The sequence below is a fragment of the Tenebrio molitor genome, chromosome 4 (genome assembly GCF_963966145.1).
Source record: "Tenebrio molitor chromosome 4, icTenMoli1.1, whole genome shotgun sequence".
NCBI lineage: Eukaryota > Metazoa > Arthropoda > Insecta > Coleoptera > Tenebrionidae > Tenebrio > Tenebrio molitor.
In genome coordinates, this window is record NC_091049.1 from 17,547,035 (window position 1) to 17,560,517 (window position 13,483).

Below are 13,483 nucleotides of genomic sequence, written 5' to 3' on the forward strand. Positions count from 1 at the left end.
TTTTGTAAGCAGGTCATTACAGATAAAGGTGGGCCCATAACAAAACAATTATATTTGCTTAATTAATCCGTGTCATTCTTGGTGGAAATGAGTGGAAAGTAATTATAAAGTAAAGTATCATTAATCACTAGACAACTACGCATGACTGCATGTATCATGCAGATACATGTGTGTGGACTGCGTCACGATGCACGTGATGTATTTGATAGCATGACAGTTAGTTGCTAACAGTAACCCCAAACGTCAGAATCATGAGAACGTAGGATTTTTCGGTCTACGCCCAGGCCGCTATAGACTCTCTCACTATCTAGCAGGTCGTGGTTTGTACAATAAACAACTCGTAAACAACATATCCATAGCGATTCGTGACCAACGTAGTTAAATAACAAAAAACATTTTGAATAACACTCTTGCGAAAAGTTTTAGCGCCGGTAGTATAAAGCCATGTCAAGTTCGTTGTTAAAGTTAGCATAATATAGGGCGATCGGATTGGGGGATATTTAACATTGGATTTGAATCAGCCAATCAAATGGGCGGATTTCAGACTTGACGCCTTGTTAGCTGACACGATGTTAACTAAGTTTTGTACAACCGGGCCTTTTAAAGTATCTCGAGTGTCTATGCTCGACTACGTCTCGTTGCACAACGAAAACTTCGAACTATAAACCTAGGATTTCGCACGTGAATTATTAATAATAACTATTACTAGAGAAAGTTATTGTCTCAACATTCGTTTGCCACTGAATAAAAGGATATACTCTTGAGCAGATTTATAGTCAGACACCAACTATTCAGTGTTTCTAATTGTAGAAGTATAGAATAAATTCACCTAAAGCTTTTTCTGTTAAAAGTTACTTTGGAACAGAAATCATGATGAAAATACCGAGATATTAATAAGTATATTGAATGTAGTATGTTTGATATCCTTATGTAATAAAAAAAATAAATATAAAGTTTTTTTGTATCCTACTGTTCGCTGTTGGTAGACAGTTTAACAACGCAAAAATTTAAATGTTACATACTTATCTTTAAAATGAAGATAATAAAAAAAACGCACCACACTCAGTTGTCAATTTGTTATTGCACCGTGAGATCATTTACATTTATAAAAAAGTAGACTATGACTTTTAAATTAGATTGCCAACACTGTTGACAACTTGCCTTGAATTGTGACGCTTCAAAATTCAATGCTAAATATGAAACGGCGACAGTACAACAAATTTTGTACTGAATTTTGAAGCATCACTTTGACAATTCAAATCAAGTTGTCAATAGTGTTGTCAATCTAATTTAAAAGTCATAGCCTACTTTAATTATAAATTTAAATGATCTCGCGGTAGTAAAAACAAAACCACTCGGCTAGAAATGTTTAGTATAAGTTCGTAGCTTAAATCGAAGCATTATACATCTTGTTAATTTGAATATGGAAAATACAGATATAACAAAATTATCGAGAGAAAGATTGAAACCTCATCCAAAAAAGAAAGCATGTTTCCTGTCGGATTTATTTTTTTGGTAAGACTTGCCATTTTTGTTTTAATAATACAACGACTGTTTCAGTTGGGAACTACCACTAATCGTAAAAGGATGGAGAAAAGAGCTCACGGAAGATGATCTTTATAAAACCCTAGAAAATCACAAATCCAGCACCTTGGGTGATAAATTAGAGAGTCTTTGGTCAGAAGAAGAAAATTTAAGCAAAAATCTATCTTTAGCAAAAGCTCTTACAAAACTCTTCGGTTTAGAACTTGTCTTTTATGGACTTAGCTATTTTTCAATCCAGCTGGCCATAACGTAAGATTACTTTCCTTGGTGTTTCAACGACTTACTTCAAAATTGTAGATTGTTACTTCCTCTTTACATTAAAAGATTACTAGATTACTATACTCCCAATCAAACAGAAGTGACTCAACAGCATGCTTACATTTTTGAAAAAATTTCAGAAAATTATTAAAGTTTGTGCTTTAGAGCACGATATTTTACTATTTCCTTATGGGGATCAAGGCTGTTTATAGAAATGCTGATATTTATCTTTTGGACGATCCTTTATCAGCTGTTGATGCTAACGTTGCCGAACAAATATTTGACAAATGTATTGTAGAGCATTTAAGAAACAAGTGTGTAGTGCTGGTTACTCATCAGATCAAGTACCTTCGAAATGTGGCCAGAATTTATCTTCTGGTAACAGGAACTATTGCTGATACAGGAACTGTGATGAACGCGGTATTTATACATTTTATTTTATTACCATCGCGGAAATTATTCACCTTAAATTCAACAAATTCAAATTTGTCTCAACGACCTCCAAGTTGTTTCTGTGCAATTTATGCATTCCATTTATTTCCATTTTTAAATACACACATGTCTTGCAAATGTCAGAATGTTGAGAAAAACAGAGCCGTTCCCACGAAGGGTTTCCTGGAATTTCAGACCGTTGCAAATCGCAAAATTAACTTCTTTTCTTTCAAAAGGCCATGTGGTATTTCTCTAAGTTATCAGGGTGGCGAGACGCCCACCATACTCGACCAGTCGACCAAGCAAAGCATTCATTTGCATACGAAAAGATAAATAATTTAATTGTTGTTTAAAATTGGATGAAAATAGAGATGTAACGATAAATGAAGTCATACATCCGTTTAGAAAGGAGTCGCCGTGTATTTTGAGTGACAAAAACAAAATTTAACTAGAATTAACAACGTTGATAATGATCCAATTGATCTGGGGTTGTCGTAAATCATGTTTCATTTAAATTTCACATAAGATGTTACATTAAATAGGAAGTTTTGTTCGGGGTTGTTAAATTCATATAGTAAAATTTGTTAATTAGTTTAAATCCTTGTAGATCGGTCGATTTGTTTAAAATATTCACAAATGAATTGGTCCACTAGAATTTGGTGTCTGCGATTTAGATTTTAAACACAGCGTCGCCAGCCAAGGGTGGTCCGTTTAGTAAGGTGGCGAGAGACGCGTTACAGATCGAGGCTTTTAAGTAAGATATCGGATTACACTTGCACGTGTGGTCAGTCGTGGGCTCGTGGGAAAAATTTAGCGAAATTAATAAATTCTTGTTTAAACAAAGTCAAGTTACAAACCCACTATTTTAGAAAGACGCGCTGTATTTTTCTGAACATTTTGATATCCAATTTAACCCTAATTTAAGCTGGTGTAATCGTAATTCTGATGTACAAACCAATTTTCCTTATTTAATTATTGTAAGCAAATCTTGCACCGTACGATTACTGCCCATTTACTAACATAGTTTTACAAGGGAAGTAGGTGGAAATTTCTGTAGGAAAAACGTAGAAAATCGTGAAAATGTAAAAATAGTACCGCTGTAGTACTGGGGGCGACATCTAACAGAGGGTAGTACTACGAAATTTACAGTTTTCTTACGTCTTTCTTCCATATGCTTTCCGTAAATTTAAACAAACAAAATTTGTTGTTACATTCATTAACCATCTTCAGTTCAACAATTAGTTGCAGACAGAACAACAACCAATTTTGGAGTTTAATTTCTGTTTCAGCGTAATTGGGGTTGATTCGCTATCGTTACTATGTTGTATTATATTGTCCAATGGACAAACAAATTGTATGTTTAATAATGTTGATATTGCGAATCGAAAAACCACCCTAACTAGGAAATAATAATATTTTTAAGCGAGTTAAACGAGGTTTGATCGAATGCCAATGCGTCGTAAGAATCAAATTTGCATAATTCCACACATATGGAAAATGAGTAACAAGGGAAGGGGGGTAGGCGAGTTAGCGTCCCCTATTTAAAGTTTTGGCACATTTGTCTTGGGGAATTCGGTTTTTGACTGTCTTTCTAGCTAGTCGATATCCGTGTGTCTACCTTTGCGATTTTGTTTAAATTTTCCAAATTTAAACAAATTGTTTTATTAAATCACTTTAACTTCGTTAAGAGTGCCCAGTGCTAATAAATAAGTTAGTGCCAGTTCAAACAACAGGTGCCGACGATCAACCAGGGTGTTAAACTTTCTAGGTAAGCCCGAGAAAGGGTTATATTATTTTGATTAATTAACTTTATGTCAAAATTTACTTGTTTTTCGTTGGACTTATTTATTTCATTCACCCTGGAATATTTAATTTCAATTTATTCAATAATTTGAGGTAATCAAAATCCAAATTTAAAGTAATTTTCCAAGTTTCGAGGTATTTGAAGTAAATGTTTAAAGCTAGAGGTAGCCAGCAACAAATGATTCTATTTCCGATGGAAAGGGGCCGCAACATTTTGGTTGTCGGATTACTTAAATTACAAATTTAACTTATCCGATCCTTTTATTCGACATTTTTTATATTAAATTCTTTACTCTAAATTTGAGTGTAACCACCAGTCAGGGATTTTGAAACTTAACAGTCAATTACTAAGTTATAACTAAATCGTTCCTGAATTTTCTCAACTGGTGCCCTCAAATCAGATCGAAATTTCTAGTTATAAACTTTAGGGAGATAGAATAATTGGTTGCATATTCAATATAGGGTAGAGTAGGGCTATTTCTCTCCCGCGTCGTGTTTAGGCGACCAAGCAAAATTATTGTTTTGCACCAATTGCACCTGAAATTATAGGCGCGTTTGTCGGCCATCAACGATGAGGAGAGTCGTGGTTCCCGGGGACCCTCTTCTCCAACTTTACTAGGTCTAAGACACGGTGTCAGGTCGTAGTTTCCGGCCGTGGACAGAATGGGCGTCGTAATTCCCGCTCCAACGACATGTACTATGTATGTGTGGGCTACCACGAGGACAAACGAGACAAAATAACCATCCCGGTTACCTGTAATAAACTGGTGTCGCGTACGACAAAGTTCTGTACAAGTCTTTGTCGAAGCTCGTGGACGAAAATTTGTGAGAGAAATGACGCCTACAGTCATGCAGATTAATTTGCGAGGACTTGTGTACCCGGGTTTTGTGCGGAAGTTGTGATTGGTGTTTTAAGCACCGGACTTTTACCGGAAGCGGTATTTCGGCAGTAGGGCGTAATAGTTAAATGCGATGCACTTATCAAATGCCGCGAGCATGTTACCTTCCGACTCTGGTACAAGTCTAACTTAGTAAACGCGATATTAAATGTTGCTTGGGTGATATAAGTTCGAACAAGTTACCTGAAGGTTAGGGTAGATTTGCCGTACGTAAATAGGGTTGCATAAAAATGGGGGTTACAGCAAGATCAAACTTTTTCAAATCTAAATTGGATAACATAAAATATAATCAGGTGAAGACTGACGACTCAATCATCTGTTTAAATTCATGATCACAATTACCAAGAAAGTCTCTTACGAATTTGATTACAAACATAACCTCAACAATAATTTTAGCACAGGGCAAAATTTGATCAAACCCGCAGAACTCATCCATTTTTGTAAACAAGGCTTCGAAATATTTTGTAATAAAATAATTGTGGGGAAACTTGTGTTTAAATCTCTTCCTCCATACGTTTTGACACTACTTTGTCTCCGAATTTGTGTTACGACTACTGAGTATTGCCTAATAGGCCTTAAGATAAAACATCATCATCGCTATAAAGGTGACTAGCGACGAAAAATAAACACAACGTAGGTAAGTGAAATTAATAAGTGTAAAGGGTTACTAGACGAACCAAATAGATTAGTATATCAAATTGAGAGTTTAAAAGATAGATTAACAGTTAAAAATGCAAAAATTTACGACATCCTCACGATCAAAATGGACGGTCTCACTACAGAACATATGGAAACTTGGTGGGTTCAAAGAAGTATTTCACAGAAAACAATGGCCAAACGTTAGCTGAGACTGTAGACAGTACAGTTTTAAAAGATTACAATTTGCCGCCCGAGACAAAATAACATCGAAGTTCAGGAACCACCGTCAAAAAAATCTATGGAGCTTATTGTTCAGCCTCTGGTCACTGGTTATTCACCTGCCTAGTGGTCCTCCTATTTACTTTAGCTCAGTTGTGGGGAAGTTGTCTAGATGGTTTTGTGACATTTTGGGTTAATTTAGAACAAGAAGCTGCATATTTGACGGATGAGCTTTCAGAAGTTTTCACTACATATAACTGTCTATACATCTATGCTGGGCTTTTAATCTGTTTTATATTAACGAGCCACATATCTGCACTGCTCTTTTCTAAGTACTGCAGTAAAGCTTCAAACAATTTACATAATAACATGTTAATTACGATTCTAAATACAACTATGACCTTCTTTAATCATCACTCCAGTGGTCGAATTCTTAATCGATTTTCAAAAGATATGGGAAGCATAGATGAAGCACTACCTGCAAGTTTGATGAATGGCATCATGGCATTGCTCACCATCTTGGCGACACTTGTGTTTGTTATAGTAACAAATTATTGGATGATTATACCGACCGTTCTATTTTTGATGATTTGTGCATTCTATTTCATTATATTTCAATCTACAAGTAGTAATCTTAAAAGAACAGAAGGAATTAGTACGTTACTAAAATGTGATTTTCACTGTAGTAACTATTTTAATTTTAGCCAGAAGTTCAGTTTTTACACACATATCAGCTTCGATTCAAGGTTTATCTACAATAAGAGCTCTCAACGCTGAAAAAATCTTAACACAAGAATTTGACAATCATCAAGATCTTCACACTTCCGCTTTCCACTTGTACATATCAACGGTCTCAACATTTGGATTTTGGACAGAACTTATGTGTGTTTTATTCAATGGTTTAGTAATTTTCGGTTTCTTTTTTATTAAATCTGGTAGGTTCACAAAAGTTTATGAAAAACATATTTCTTGTTATTTTTAGAAACGCAAGTGGGATCTGTTGGTCTAGCTATATCTTTGTCAAATTCGTTATTAATAGTAATGCAATATGCCATGAAAACATGGACTGAACTCAATGTCCAAATGACTGCAGTTGAACGAGTGGTTGAGTACACGGAATTATCTTTGGAGCCAAATGATGGGATTGACACCCCTCCGCAATCGTGGCCAACATCAGGAGATATATCATTTCATTCAGTTTCTCTCCGATATTCTTCAAATGATGTACCTGTCTTAATGAACGTCTCATTTAACATTAAGTCTAAAGAAAAAACTGGAATAATTGGTAGAACCGGCGCTGGAAAGTCTTCTTTGATTTCGGTTCTTTTCCGCCTATTTCACTTTGAGGGATCTGTTGTAATAGGCAACGTCGACACCAAATCAATACCTCTGACAGAGCTTAGATCGAAAATTACAGTTATCCCTCAAGACCCTCTTTTGTTTTTAGGCAGTTTACGTAAAAATTTAGATCCCTTTGGCCAATACCCTGACCACCAGCTATGGACTGCTTTGGATGTGTTTCAGCTGAAACAAGTTGTTTCCAACTTACCTTTAGGCTTGGACAGTATGGTTTCCGAAAGAGGTTCGAATTTTAGTGTAGGACAAAGACAGTTGCTGTGTTTAGTGCGAGCAATTCTGAGAGAGAGCAAGATAATTGTGTTAGACGAAGCAACAGCAAATGTAGATTTAAAAACTGACGAATTGATTGAGTCCTCAATTAGGAATAGGTTTAAGAACTGCACCGTTTTAACAATTGCACACCGACTGAATACAGTTATTGATTCTGACAAAATCTTGGTAATGGATAAAGGAATGGTTGTCGAATTTGGTCATCCACATCAGCTATTACAAAATCATGAAGGATTCTTTTATAGATACGTTAAAAAGGGCGGTGTGCAAGTAACTAGTGACTGACTTGACAAAGACAGTCGAAAATATGAGTGGTTTTTTATTTTAATAGTGTCTTTTTTTTACTTTAAAATAACGAATGTTTTATATTAATAACATAATTACATTTGTTTTATAATACAAAAATTTCCGATAATATTGCGGAATCTGGAAAAGTGCCCCGAATGCTTGCAGCGTTTCTCTTTGTTTGATTTTCAGTCAGAAAATGATGATGTCAGTAAGATGTAAAATAATGATGGGATTTAATTTTAGAATTCAACGTTTCCCAAAATTATTTTTTTGTTGATATAATAGGAGTAACGATTAGTGGAAAATGCCACGTTCGTCGAAGAAGAGATGCTGACATGCATAGGTACTACTAATATCATCACAATTATTATTTGTTGTTACCTATACTTTGTAATAAAAACTGAAATCATTCATGCAAAACTGTTTGAGATTTTTCTTTTATTAATTTATTTTGGAAGTTACAACTAAGTATGTTTAATTTGACACAAGTTTATTCTAACGATAAGACAACGTACAAAAAATTGTAGTAGTCAACAACACCTTAACTTTTTCCTATACAACATTATCTATTAAAACAATGTGACCGCGTAGCCGTAGAATTCAAATTTTATACAGTAGAGTTGGTTCAAATCCAAACCAAACAGAAGTTGTACTCCAACACTCTTACCGTCCGTGAAAAGGACATTCTACGAGGGCAAATTTTTATGTAATTTACCTAGCAAATGAAAATGAATTTTCATTTGGCTCTCAAACAGTGGAAACAGAGTTTACTCAGTTTAGTTCAGCATAATAAAAAAGCAAATTGAAAAAAATGTCACTAAGAAAAGTTGTCCATTTAACCTAGCTGTGCATCTCAGAAAAGTTTGTTACCTTAAACACCAAACACCCTGTACAACATTTTATATAATTCCTTTTTCATTTTTATTTCACACTGTCAGGTAGATGTTCGATTGCATTATCAATTTGAGTCTGGTAAGTAAGTTATAACTTATAAGTTATAACAATATCAGAGCCAGGAAGCGTAGCTAAGCAAAACCTACTGGACTGTTTTATCTTAATAATTTAAATATATTGAAAAATAAAAAAATTCAAAAAAATTCAATGTAAAAAACAACAGCAAAGGCGGGTGCCATAGGAAAAAAAGTGATGCAATTTTCAGAATATAATGTGATTTTTTAATTTTTGAAATAAAATTATGACAGAATAGATTTCCTGTATGAAATAAAATACATTACGATACACTTCCGGTGGTACTTGCAACGTAAATTACTATGGTCATTCTTATAAGTAATTCTTACGTAATTACGTCAATTCTGTAAAATTTTATCTGACTTTTATCATTAGGCGACAATTAGGAAATAAGTGACATTTAATAACATCAAAAAGCTACGTTACTTTTCACAATTATCATTTATGCAACAAGTTAAATCAAGAAAAAGAAGTATATATTTGAATCCATATGCATAAAGAGATGCTTGCCCTTATGAGCAGATACTGAAACGTTTCGACTTCCTTGACTTTTCCTCGATGAAACTTTCCTCCCTCATTTGGTGTATTGTTGGTTGCCTCATTCTCTCGAATGTAATTTTTGCAGAAAATATGAAACAAAAATAATGAGAAAGAAATATTTATGGATCCTACGTTGTATTTTATTTTTCATTTTTTTAATTAGGTTTTAACGAGAGGCTGTACCTACGGAAGGTTTTTCAAAAAATGGAATTAAAACGATCGAGTGTGGTTGCGTTTGGTCACCCGATTCCGTTTCATATTTTACATTTTTACGAATGGGGTTGCAGCGGGATTCCTATTGATAATAATTTAATGACAACTTTGTCTTCAAAACAATTAGGACCTTTTAAAAAGGTTCAGAAAGACCAGCATAGTCTGTAACACAATTTCCAATAGAACATAACCTTAAAATCGATATCATGTAAAGATACTTTTGAGGAACACGAATTCCCCAAAAGTACCTTTGCGGGAATTGAAGAATGATTCGGAATCCGGCTTTTTTATTCGTTTGTGATTGGGATAATTTCATGGAATTTTGAATATTTTTTAATCACCAATCAAGTAAAATCGGTTATAAAAATATTTCGCCAAATACAAGCGGGGTCACCCGATTCCGGTTCATATTTTACATTGTTACGAATGGGGTTGCAGCGGGATTCCTGTGGATAGCAATTTAATGTCAGCTTTGTCTCCAAAATAATTAGATCTTTTTAAAAAGGCTCAGAAAGGCCAGCATAGTCAGTAACATAATTTCCAATAGAATATAACCTTAAAATTGATATCACGTAGGGGTACTTTTGAAGAACACGAATTCCCCAAAACTATCTTTTTTTAAAGTGAATTCACAAAGAGGAATATTTTTTTATAAAGTTGGCCGAAATGTAATGCGGTATAGGCAGAGAATTGCCTGACGTATATTTAATTAATTCAGAGGCTAATTAATACTGCTGATTTTTTTCTTGAAGTTCAGACTGCATAAGCTAGGCAACTATTTTCGCTTTAACTTAAGTTCTTCGAAAGTCACAATAGAGAATAAAAAGTTCTGAAATTTTAGGCAACCAATTTTGCTGCGAAAGTCCTCGAAAGTCCTGAAGGTTCCCCAAAATTCCTTCAAACGTCTAGCTTTGCTGCAAACCAAAAAAAACACCCCATAAGTATCTTTGCATACTTTTTTTTGCAAAAATTGTCTTTTCTTTACTTTTCTTTATAAAAATGACTTCTTCAGGTAAAAATTAGATGAATTTTAGTGAAATCCTCACCTTCGTACGACAACGAATAAAAAAGCTCCCGCAAAGTCCCTTTCCACATATATACAGGCTGATTCACGTAGCCCGTTCATTAGAAACTTTCTGACTTCCCCAAATCATATTAAGTAATATGAAAATTGGTAGTTGACTATAATGGACTACTCCAAGTTCAAATGAAATACAGGGTGTCCCAAAAATGGCGTACTAACTACTTACTACCGTATCGAGGATGTTTAAATGTACACGAAAAAAATATGGAAAAAAATTTTCAGACAAAAAAATAAATTTTTATTATTATTATTATTAACGGTAATACAATGTAAACAAAGATGTACTCGTACAACATTACCATGCAATGTTACCGTAGTGGATTTAAAATATTTTTTTTGATTTCCAAAGCTTCTAAATTCTCTATTATGCAGGATTAGATATCGGTAGTGAGTAATCTTGTACTTTGTGATAATATGTACGATTAGAAGTAGGTGTCATGATAATTTAATAAATATATTTTTCTGGCGTTTACGGTAGTCTCTTCTACACCGTAGTGCACCGTTAGTAAAATGGTGGCACTTCCGGAAATGCCGGAAATCGACGCCATCTTTATTTTTTTAAATGGAAAGGCCTCATGTTATTGCCCGTTATTGGGGCTTGTAAGAGAAAAGCTTTTCTTAAAAATTCAATTCGAAATATTTTTTTGACTGGATATTTATAATTATTTTTCATTTTGATTATTAAAGAGTGTCACATTATTTTCCATTTAAATCTTCTTTTTTTATTATTGTGTCGAAAACTCGGAGTCCTTGTTCCGGCAACTGAGCAAGGCTCCTTTATTTAGTTGCCTAGCGCCCACCACGAATCCACCCTTTGAGCTCCAGAACAAAAAACTGAGCCCGAAGAAGTGACTGTCCCATTGAGGGTCACACGTTTTTTAATATTCTACTGTTCGCTGTTGGTAGATAATGTAGTTTAACAAGGCAAAAATTTAAATGTTACTCCCACATTCTTATCTTTAAAATGCAGATAACAAAAAAACGCACTACACTCAGTTGTCAATATGTTATAGCACCGTGAGATCATTTACAGTTATGAATAAAATAGGTTATGACTTCGAAATTAGATTGGCAACACTGTTAACAACTTGATTTGAACCGGCAGTGACGATGACGCTTCAAATTCAATATAAAATATGAAACGGCGAGTTAACAGTTGTATCGAACACCCGGAATGAATACACCTGTTAACTCGCCGTTTCATATTTTGTATATTTGTATATTTGATAATTCAAGTCAAGGTGTCAAAATAGTGTTGTCAATCTAATTTAAAAGTCATAGCCTATGTTTGAAATTCCCGCTAATTTCAATTGGCGCGGGCTCAAAGACGGCGTCGGTAACACAGTTACCATTATTATTATCGACATTATTATCGACACACAACCCGATAGAAAAGGAGAAAATCATTATACAAGGCAGTAATCATAGTGAATCATCATTATCAATAGCGAAAAGACCATCATCATACAGTAAATAGAGTGTGTAAATAGTGTAAATATAGTAGTGATTAAAATAAAGACATCAAAAAAATCTGTGTCCCATCAACAAAAAATTAAGACTTCCAGCCACCTTCCGATCCACCAGTATAGTAGATCCTCAACATCATTTTGGTCCTTCGAGCCGGATGAGGCTGGTGGCTGGTCTTAATTATACCAAAAACCACGAAAAAGTGAATCTCATCAGTTGTGCTTCACCCTTGACCTTGACGCATTGCGGAGCACGCAGAACGTCGTACTGCGTCATTGAACAAAATTTAAAGGACACGCCGGTTGCGAATTAAATTTTGTGTGAAGTGTGCTTAGATCAGAACCTCAACCTAATTTCGTGGCAATTTTAGTCTCAACACATCCATCGGCATCTCATCCACATCTCATCGAACTTCTCAACAAGATGGCGTCTGTCAACAATAGGATCACGCTCCAGGCCAGCAGGATGGCGTTCATCAACAGCGTCGATGCTGAGAACGATGCTGGAAGTATAGGTGCACTCAACTTGCAGGCTGCTCAATCCAAGCTAGAAATGCTCAATGAAACCTGGGAAAAATTTGAAGCCGAGCACGAAAAGCTCTTAACATCAAAAACAGACGTTTCAAAAGACCTAGAGTACTTCAAGAACGACGCATACCAGACAACAATGCATGTCTACGTATCTGGTAAGGCTGCGCTCAGAACTCGTATCGCAGACCTAGAATCAGCTCACCATCCTCCAACTGGGGCTAAGTTAGCCAACTCAAGTCTTCTAGCACCGACTCACGCCAGGCCGGCACTCCCCGGGATAAATATCGAGCCATTTTCCGGTGACATTCGGGACTGGCGTCCTTTTCAAGACTTGTTTGTCTCCTTAGTCGGAGAAAGTCCTACTCTCTCGAACGTCGAGAAAATGCATTACCTCACATCCAGTCTGAGGGGCAATGCTGCGCGTCTCATAGGGAACTTACCAATATGTGGCGACTCATTTAAGACAGCATGGGATCTACTCACGAAACGCTACGAAAATAAGCGTTTACTCATCACTGCTCAACTCGACAAGCTGCTTTCACTCAAGAGAATTGAGAACAGATCGGCAAAGGAACTGAACGATCTCCTGAACACAACCAGTGAAGCAGTGAATGCACTCCGAGCCCTTGACTCACCAGTGGATCAATGGGATCAACTATTAGTCCATCTCCTGGTCCAGAAACTGGACATACGCACACGCGAAGACTGGGAATTCAGCCTTGGAACTAATACTGACTTCCCGTCGTATGAACAGCTCGCACAATACCTTTCGGCCTGTGCAAGGGCACAGGAAAGCATCGAGGGTTACGGAACCCCACGAAAACCATCAGCGAAGACCACCCAAATCACACCAACTCAGTCGTCTCATCAAAAGGGAAAACCTGCGCACGTCCACGTTGCTCAACAACAAAAATCAGAATCAGCCAGCTCATCCAACTCATCGCCATCTCCCGATGGGTCTCCTGTCG

The 13,483-nt window shown here is 35.7% G+C and overlaps 1 long non-coding RNA gene across 1 annotated transcript; it reads left to right on the forward strand.

The window, feature by feature from the left end:
• Nucleotides 1-1,176: 1,176 nt before the first annotated feature.
• Nucleotides 1,177-2,365, forward strand: LOC138128692 (uncharacterized). Its single transcript, XR_011158856.1, has 3 exons — nucleotides 1,177-1,515; nucleotides 1,561-1,794; nucleotides 1,843-2,365. It is a non-coding gene; the product is annotated as an uncharacterized lncRNA (long non-coding RNA).
• The last annotated feature ends 11,118 nt before the right edge of the window (nucleotides 2,366-13,483 follow it).